We start from the raw sequence: 9173 nt of genomic DNA, 5'->3' as shown, positions 1-9173 counted from the left end.
GCAGGAGATAGGGAAATCTGTGGCCCCAGACCTTGACCTTAATAGCCCAGACAGGGCCTTAGCCTCTCTGAACCTGTTTCCTCATCTAGTGAATGGGAAGAAGAGCCCATCATAGTCATGGGGGAGGTCACATGAGACCAGGCTGGAGAGAAGGCACCTGGCGAAGTATGGGTGGGTGGGGGTAGGGAGGGTGTGACTTTTTCCCCCAAAGAGATAGCCAGATGGTGATCAAGCTGTTCTCAAAGCCTGATTACACTGCAACTAAAGCTGCCCTTGATGGAGATTAAGCTGTTTCTGATGGCAACCAAGTTGTCCTTAATGCTTGATCAGGCTGTTCTCGATGGAGAACTCAATGGCTCCCTTCTCTACTGACTAGCATATGAGATGCTGCCAAAGCTGCCTCTTGGAGTAGCAGTTGATCTTGAGACTCTAGCTGTTTCTGGAATGGGAGAATTCTATCTTAGCATTGCCAAACACTCAGGCTCCTCACCCAGGGCGGGGGTTCCCTGCCACCTCCATCAGGCTCCATTTGAACCTCTCTCGGTCTCCCTCCCAACAGGACCATTTCCCCAGGTTCCTTGTGGGTTGATGCCATCGTCACTCAGGGCTGTCTTCCTAAGCCTCTTCATCCCCTGTTATTCCACAACACCCCTTGGGGGCCTCAGTATGCTGGCACCCTGTCAGTGTGCCCCAGCCTCAAGTACCGGAGGCAGCAATGCTCAGAGGAAACCCTCCAATAGTCTGACCCCAACCAGAAGAACTGGAAGGCTGGGAGCCAAGCGTCCAGAGTCCTTGGTTCCCATGGGAGGAAGGCTGGGTGCCAGGAGCCTGCAGGCCCTCTCCCCACTGCCAGGCAGGTCTGAGAAGCCTGGGACGGTGGTTCCAGGGACTCCAGGAGGCTGCTCTTACCTGAATCATAATCAGGAGGCTGATGGTGAAGAGGAGGAAGAGGAAGCCTTTCATCTTGGAAGGCTGTCCGCGGCTCTCTCGGTAGCAGCTTTTGGAGGTGAACTCAGGGCTGTCTGCAGGCCTCTTTGGGCTTGGCTGCTTTTGAAGGAGGGTAAAGCAGGGAGGCGGGGTGGAGGGAAAGGAAGGAGGGCCTCTGGGGTGGGGTGAGTACTGCTGCTGTCCTCCAGACCTTGGGATTGAGGATGCCAGGCCCCAGCTCCACTGCTCTGGCAGGTGATGGGTTCTGGAGTGGAACTGGGGCACATCCCAGGGGATGGGAGGTGGGCAAACCCAGAGGCAACTGGGGGGCAGCAAAGAGGGCCCTGGGCGTGGAGCCCTGCAGAGTAGGGATTGAATCTTGGTTTAATCACCTATGAATTCTGAGACCCTGGGGCCAGAAACTGTACCTCTCTGAAAGAATTGCCAGAGAATTACAAAAGTATAGTATCATTAAAAGGAGATTGGGGGAAAAAATAAATAAATAAAAGGAGATTGGGGCAGGGGGTAGGTGCTGAAGGAGGAAAGGCTGGGATAAATTTAGGTTTCAAAGGGAGGTTGTGGACCGTTCTAAGATTCAGAAGAAAGGATTGCGGAGCACGAAAAGTGGGGTGTGTAGATTTCTGTGAAAATGAAGGTGAAATGTGACAGGAACCCAGAAACCTAGCTTCTAGGTAAGCCCATTTCCTCCGGGCCTCAGGTGAGAAGACTGAAGTGGATTATTTCTGAAGTTTACTAAGACCTAGCATCGTGTGACTTGGATAAAGAAAACAGCAGATGGGTGTCTGTATTAGTCTCAGAGCGATGGGAAGAAGGCTAGTGGAGGACCAGAAGTTAACTAAACTTCAGGGGAAGGGATTTGGGGTGGGGGTGTCTGTGAAGTCCCAGCCAGGGGTGGGGGATAGGGTGAATCACAAAGATGCGTGAACTGTGCTCTATTCTTTAAACATCCTCTCACTTTATTATCTCAGTGGGACTCTGCAGCAGTTTCCATAATTACCCCCATTTTCCAGATGAAGAAACTGAGGCTTGGATACTGTGACTTGCCCAAGGTAATAAAAGGAGGAACCAGTTTCAGGTGGAATTGCATCAAGGTCTGTCTGGAACCACAGCCATGTATGTAACCTCTAGGCTGTCTTGGAAGTCACCAATTAAGTCTTGGTTCCCCGCCTGGCTCTCTCCTGGAGGACCCAAGGGTTGTTTCTGCAGCCCAGCTTCAGCCTCACTCACTCTCCCTTCCTTAGTCTATTCTGTGTCTTTTTGCATTCCAGGTAGTGAAAGAAATCCCCCTCTCCCGCTTCCCTGCTCCGGTTTTGGGCCTCGTGTAGCAAGCCTCGGAAAAACTTGAGTAAGCCTCAGAAACACTTGAGTGAGCCCTTAGGGCCTCCAGCCCTGGCTAAAAAGAAACAAAGGAAAAAAAAAAAAAAACCAAACAAACAAAACCCTGAAAGTCAGGCTGGTGAAAGCCAAAAAGTAAAAAGGAAGGGGCAGGAATCTTGAGGCTCCTGGGGAGGTGGGTAGGAAAGGAAGTGGGTGGAGCCCTCCACTGCCTTCCACAAAAAGTGAAAGTCGCTCAGCCATGTCCGACTCTTTGTGACACTATACAGTTCATAGATTTCTCCAGGCCAGAATACTGGAGTGGGTAGCCTTTCCCTTCTCCAGGGGATCTTCCCGACCCAGGGATTGAACCCAGGTCTCCTGCATTGTAGGCAGATTCTTTACCAGCTGAGCCACAAGTGAGGCCCCCAAACGAGAATGCGGGCATCGATCCCGCTACCTCTCCCATGCTCAGCAAGCGCAATACAATTTGAGCTAATTCCCCACCCCAGTAGGTAAGCCTGCCTCACCTGCCACGGCCCACCCCCATCAGCTCCTTCACCTGAGGCAGCTCCTGACCCTTAACCTCACCAGGCTGGCTGCCTTTGGTGCACGTGGGTGGGTGAGAGTCCATGAGGCAGCAGATGCCAGAAGGGCCCTGGCCCCAGGAGACAAGAGGCCCATGTTGAAGCCCAAGATTGCCCTGCTGAAACTGGCTCCATCCCACTGGGCAGTCTTCTCCCCTCTTAAACCCTGGGTCCTTTCTCCATGCTGCGGATTCGTGTGACGATACTTAAATGCCAAGCTCATATCTGCAAAAATATCCTTACAAACCCCAGAAATTTAATTTCTAACATCCTGAGTCTCTGCTGTCATTTGAGCTTGAGCTGCTAGTGGTTGGGAGAACTGGTGGGTGCTGGAAGGGTTTTTAGAGTTTGGGACTTGTGACTTGGAGGGATGTCTGGAGTCTGTTAGTACATGAGAGAAGTGGGGCTTCAAACTTCCACTCCTGCCCTCTGAGCAGCTTCATTCTGTCTTAACACCATCTGGATAAGGAGAACCCTGGTTGCAAAACTTAAAGAGCTTAGTTCAGTTTAGTTCATTTCAGTTGCTCAGTCGTGTCCGACTCTTTGCGACCCCATGAATCGCAGCAGGCCAGGTCTCCCTGTCCATCACCAATTCCCGGAAAAATATGGAACGCTTCACGAATTTGTGTGTCATCCTTGCGCAGGGCTTAGAGAGACCCCCATTTTACAGATGGGAAAATTGAGGACCCAAGAAGGGCGGATTAATGCAGAGCTAAAGAGAGAACCTAGTCTGTCTCTAGATTTTCCTGCCCGACCACACACCTTCTCCAAACCTGACTTGGGAAATCTCAATACGTAGCACCTACCTCCCCCAAGAATCAGGCCTAAACTCCTTAGTGTGACATCCAAAGCCCTTCCTTCCTCCCCAGCCTTCTGTTTTGGGTTCCATACTTTTCACACCCTAGCCCACAGCCACACCCACCTTGCACCTCTAGTTGCCCCAGCCTCTTTTACAACCCAAGTGTTTTCTCTTTAAGGGAAGCTGTTCTTCAGTTGTTTTATCTGATAATATTCGTTCTTCAAGACTTAGATCAAGGGACTTCCCTCATGGTCCAATCGCTAAGAATCTGCATTCCCAATGCAAGGGGCTTGGGTTCAGTCCCTGTTCAGGGAACTAGATCCCACATGCCACAATTGAGAGTTTGCATGCTGCAACTAAAAACCCTGCAGTTCAGTTCAGTTCAGTCCACTCAGTTCAGACACTCAGTCGTGTCCGACTCTCTGCGACCCCATGGACTGCAGCATACCAGGCTTACCTGTCCATCACCAGCTCCCGGAGTTTACTCAAACTCATATCCATCGAGTCAGTGATGCCATTCAACCATCTCATCCTCTGTTATCCCCTTCTCCTCTCGCCTTGAATCTTTCCCAGCATCAGGGTCTTTTCCAATGAGTCAGTTCTTCACATCAGGTGGACAAAGTATTGGAGCTTCAGCTTCAGCATCAGTCCTTCCAATGAATATTCAGGACTGATTTTCTTTAGGACCCTGCATACATTAACAAAAATCCAGTACTAAGACTTGGCAAGCCAATAAATATATAAGTAAATAAAAATAAATATTAAAAAAAGAAGACTTAGCTCAGAAGCCCTTTCCTCTGAGAAAATTTCCATTCCCCTGCTCCTAGAAACTCCTTCAAAGGGAGGGAGTTTCTCAGGATTCCAAGAGCTTCTTCTGTTGGCCACTGCTCTAAAGATTGTGATGCTAAGAATATGGTTTAGTAGCTTGACCCAAGACCAGGTCCATCTAGGTCTTGTCACCTCTCTAACTCAGCACAAAACAGAATATGGCAGTTAGGTGTCAGGGACAGCTGAATAATAAGTGAGTAAAAGGTGATCACACCTTACCTCCAAGCCTTGTATGCCTGTATTCATACGGTCAATAAATGCTTATTATGGGGCAATAGCAGACTAAATATTTGGGGAGTTACCAATGAAGAAAAGAATTGAGGGGAATAAAGATGTGAGCCCTTCACTTGGGGCTGCTTTTCCTCTACAAGTACTTGCTACTTCCAGAAGAAACAGCTGAGAAATTGAGCAGAGCTTTATACAGATTTATGGAGCTGGGGGAGAAAACTGTAGTTCAAGGCCTGCTAAGAAAGGAGGGCTCTGGTAAACTCCCCCACCCTCCACCAGGCTTTGGGTTGGGAGCATGAAATGTTATACATGAGGAGTACAAGTGAATGAGAAACAACAGCCCAACCCCTCACAGAAACTGAAGACAACATGATCAAAAAAACAAAGAAAAAATAAGAGGAGCAATAAATCATAGAAATAATTACACAGAAAATCCAGATAATGGAATTATCAACCAAACTTTTAACTAATAATGCTTAGTATATTCAGATACATAGAAGACAAGACCAAGAGCTATAGGTTATAGATGAGAACCAAATGGAAATTCTAGAACTTAAAAATACAATGATAGAAATTAAGAACTCAGTGGATAGGTTTAACATCAGATGAGACACAAATGAGGAGAGGATTAGTGAAGTAGAAAACGATGATAAAATATTATAGCAAAATATAGTTGTTAAGTATCTGCTGTGTGCCAGGTACTGCACACACTGGGGCTACAGAAGTGGGGAAAAAAGGGGGGCATAGTCCCTGATGTTACGGAACTGACATTTGAATGGGTGTGTGTGTGGGGGTGTGTGTGTGCTCAGTCCTGTCTGACTCCTGTGACTCCATGAACTGTAGCCCACCGGCTCCTCCGTCCATGAAATTTCCCAGGCAAGACACTGGAGTGGGTTGCCATTTCCTTCTCCAGGGGATCTTCCCAACCCAGGAGTGAACCTGCATCTTCTGCATTGGCAGGCAGACTCTACCACTGAGCCACCTGGGAAGCCCATTTGAATGGGAGAAAACATTAACCATGATGGTAATTTAAGACTTCAGTAAATGCTATGAAAGAGTCAAAAGGGTAGTGAAAAAAAAGAGAAATGGGGGGACGACATATTGTAGGCTAGTGTTCAGGGAAGACCACTCACAGGGAATGTTTGTGCAGAACAAGAGGGACCTGGGGGGCTTCCCTGCTGGTCCAGTGTTAAGAATCTGCCTGCCAGTGCAGGGAACAAAGGCTCCATCCCTGGTCTGGGAAGATCCCACATGCCGTGGAGCAACTAAAGCCTCGCACCACAGCTCCTGAGTCTGCGTGCCTTACAGCCTGTGCTCCACAAGAGAAGGCACTGCAGTGGGAAGCCCGCGCACTGCAGTGAAGAGTAGCCCCCACTCACCTCAACTAGAGAAAGCCCATGTGCAGGAAGGAAGACCCAGTGCAACCAAAAAAAGGAACCTGAGCGTGCAAAGCGCCTCAGATGACCCCCCACTGCAGTTTCTTAGTGCTCTTTAATGACTGCCCAGCCCAGGGCAGTCCCACAGTGGGCGACTGCACAATATATGTTTGAGCTCGGTGACAGAATGGAACATAGCATGGATGGAGGGGTGGGGGGGGTTGCATCTCACATTACAGTTTGATCTGCCCTCCTGCTTTCACCCCCACAGAGAGAGGGCTGTGCATCCCAAGGGAAATCTTCATCCATTTGTCCATCCGTCCATTTCAGGCCGTTTGTTGACACCTACCGTGAGTCAAATAAGATAGACGGGTAAGGATCCCTTCCCTTGAGAAGTTCATAGTCTGCAAGGGAGACACATACTGGGGAAAAAAAAAATCACAAAATGGAATAAGGAATGTTATAATGGCAGCAGGGCTCTCAGAATGTAGAGTGTAACAATTCTACTTGTGGGGAGTGAGGGTATTCATGAATGAGGGGATATTTGAACTAGTTCTTCACTGAAGGATGGAGGGGATTTTCCCAGGGGGAAAAGGCAAATGAGGATGTTCTCATTGGCAGGAGAGGCCTGAATGTAGACAGCATGATAGTTTCTGAAACATTGAGAAGGGTGAAGGGCAGGACACATAATATGATATGAAAGTCCTAAATGTCAACAGGAGATAGGATGGGCTTGACCCAGGATGCCTGTGATACGGGTGGAGAAGAGGGGGAAGGTGAGAGAGACAACCAGGTTTTCGTTGTGAAGGAATGCTTGGGCTTCCAGGACCTCTTTCTCCCTTAGTCTTTACCTCTCCCTCCTGAGCTGCTAGGAATTGATAAACTCTTCAGTGCCAAAGGGGCCATAACTGACAAGGGTTCTTCGGGAAATGACTTAGTTGCAAAGTGAACTCAGTCTTTTGTCAAGAATAGAGGCCTTGATTCATATCAATGTACGACAAAACCCACTGAAAAATAAAAAAAATAAAAAATAAATTAAAAAAAAAAAGAATAGAGGCCTTCAGAACCCTCTGACCCCAGGACTGGGGTCTATCTACTTCCTCATCCCACAGGTGGGGAGCAGGCCCAGAAAGAACCTCTGTCCTCCCATTCCAGGGCCTTTCCACAACTCTCAGAGGAATGAGCATCCACCCCAGGATGGAACTAAGAGGAGGCCAAGTGGCCCCCACCCCAGAAAATCCAGAGGAAATCCTGGCTGAATTTGGAAGCTGGACAAATTTTCCTCCAATGTCCTCCCAACACTCAAATCTTTTGTGAACCTGGAGACCTTGGAAAGATTTCTAGAACCATCTAAGATGAGAGATAGAAAAATATAAGTCAGAAAATTAACTATTAGGTGAGCGTAGATTCTTGTTTCACTCTCATAACTGTGTTTTTGGAAAACAGCTTTCTAAAAACAGTAACACAGCAATGTTATGAGAAAGTGTACACATTTAGTTTGCACAATAAACCTACAAGGTAGGTTTTATTAGAATCTCTATTCCAGATATGGAAACTGAGGCTCAGTGGAGTAACTGGAGCAGAGACAGCCAGCTAAGTAACAGAGCCAGGCTTCCCGGGTGACTCAGACAGGAAAGAATTTGCCTGCGATGCAGGAGACTTGGATTTGAGCCCTGGGTCGGGAAGATCCCCTGGAGAAGGAAATGGCTACCTACTCCAGTATTCTTGCCTGGAAAATCCCATGGACAGAGGAGCCTGATGGGGTACTGTTCATGGGGTTGCAAAGTGTTGGACATGACTGAAGCAATTTTCACTTCACTTCACCTCAAGTGACATAGCCCAGCCCCATACGTATTAAATTATGCTGCCCATGTTTCTTCAATAAATGATGACTATGATTATTTTCCAAGTTTCTGTGAAGAAAATGTATACTTCTACAATAAGGCTCTGATTCCTCTCTTTAATAAACTGCCTGCCAGGTTAGAGGGCTCCCACCTCCCTCACAGAAATTAGATATTTGCTGAGTGTCTGCCTACTGCAGAATCTTAGGCCAGGCTTCCAGCCCTGGGAAGGAGGGAGGTATGTTGTAAACCCTGATACTTGGATAAACGCCAGCTCACTCCCTAGTCTTGCGGAAGTGAGAGGCAGAACACAACAGGGCCCATGAGGCCAGCACCCCCTGCCTCCCATAGTGATGGTCCTCGCTTACCTTTGAGAGCAGAAGGAACACAAGCAAGATGACAGTATAAGGTTGCTAATTCTCTGACTACCAATCCCCCGAAACACTGGGCCCCAAACTTTCTCATTTCATACACCTTAAGCCTCAGAGAACCTCTTGAGAGCAGCTTCGTGGCAAGAGAGCTCTCCTACCTCCAACTTCCAATCACACTTTCCCCCTGAATTCTTCCCTTAGCCATGAACTGGTACCATCTGTGCCCTGACTTATCTTTGTCTGCTTTACTAAAGTGGGAGCTTCAAGAAACAGCACAGACTCTGGAGGCAGACAGTTCTGGGTTTGAATCCACTTTTCTGCTCTCTACCTGCACAGTCTTGAGCAAGTCTCTTTGCTTCCCTGAGCTTCAGTTTTCTCATCTCTAAAGCTCATAATTTTGGCATCTCACACTTGGAAGATGCTCATTAATTGGTAGCTCCTTTCAGTCTCCAATTGGTGTGTAAAGAATGCCTCAAGGAGCCTGCCCTCCCCCAAAAGCAGTAGGTTAGAGAGTCAAATGGAAAATGTTAATAAGTGCAGTTGGAGACATGCAGATAAAGGGCTTTGGTAGTTGAGTCAAGTTATTAGGAAGTGGGTGCCGGAAATCATAAGACACCCAGATCATCAGAGCTGGATAACTGTGAGATAATGATAACAAAAGTTAAAAGCAGGAAATGTTTTGAAAACTTACTCTGTATGGGTATTGTAATAGGTATTCAGTATGTATTGTCTCATTTAATTCTCATGGCAACGCTATGAGGTGGGTTTGTGGTTGTTGTTCAGTCACTAAGTCATATCTGATTCTTTGGGACCCCATGGACTGCAGCACACCAGGCTTTCCTGCCCTTCACTATCTCCTGGAGTTTGCTCAAACTCATGTC

The sequence above is a fragment of the Muntiacus reevesi genome, chromosome 3, assembly GCF_963930625.1.
Source record: "Muntiacus reevesi chromosome 3, mMunRee1.1, whole genome shotgun sequence".
NCBI classification, from domain to species: Eukaryota; Metazoa; Chordata; class Mammalia; order Artiodactyla; family Cervidae; genus Muntiacus; species Muntiacus reevesi.
Note: the sequence above shows the minus strand (reverse complement) of the source record.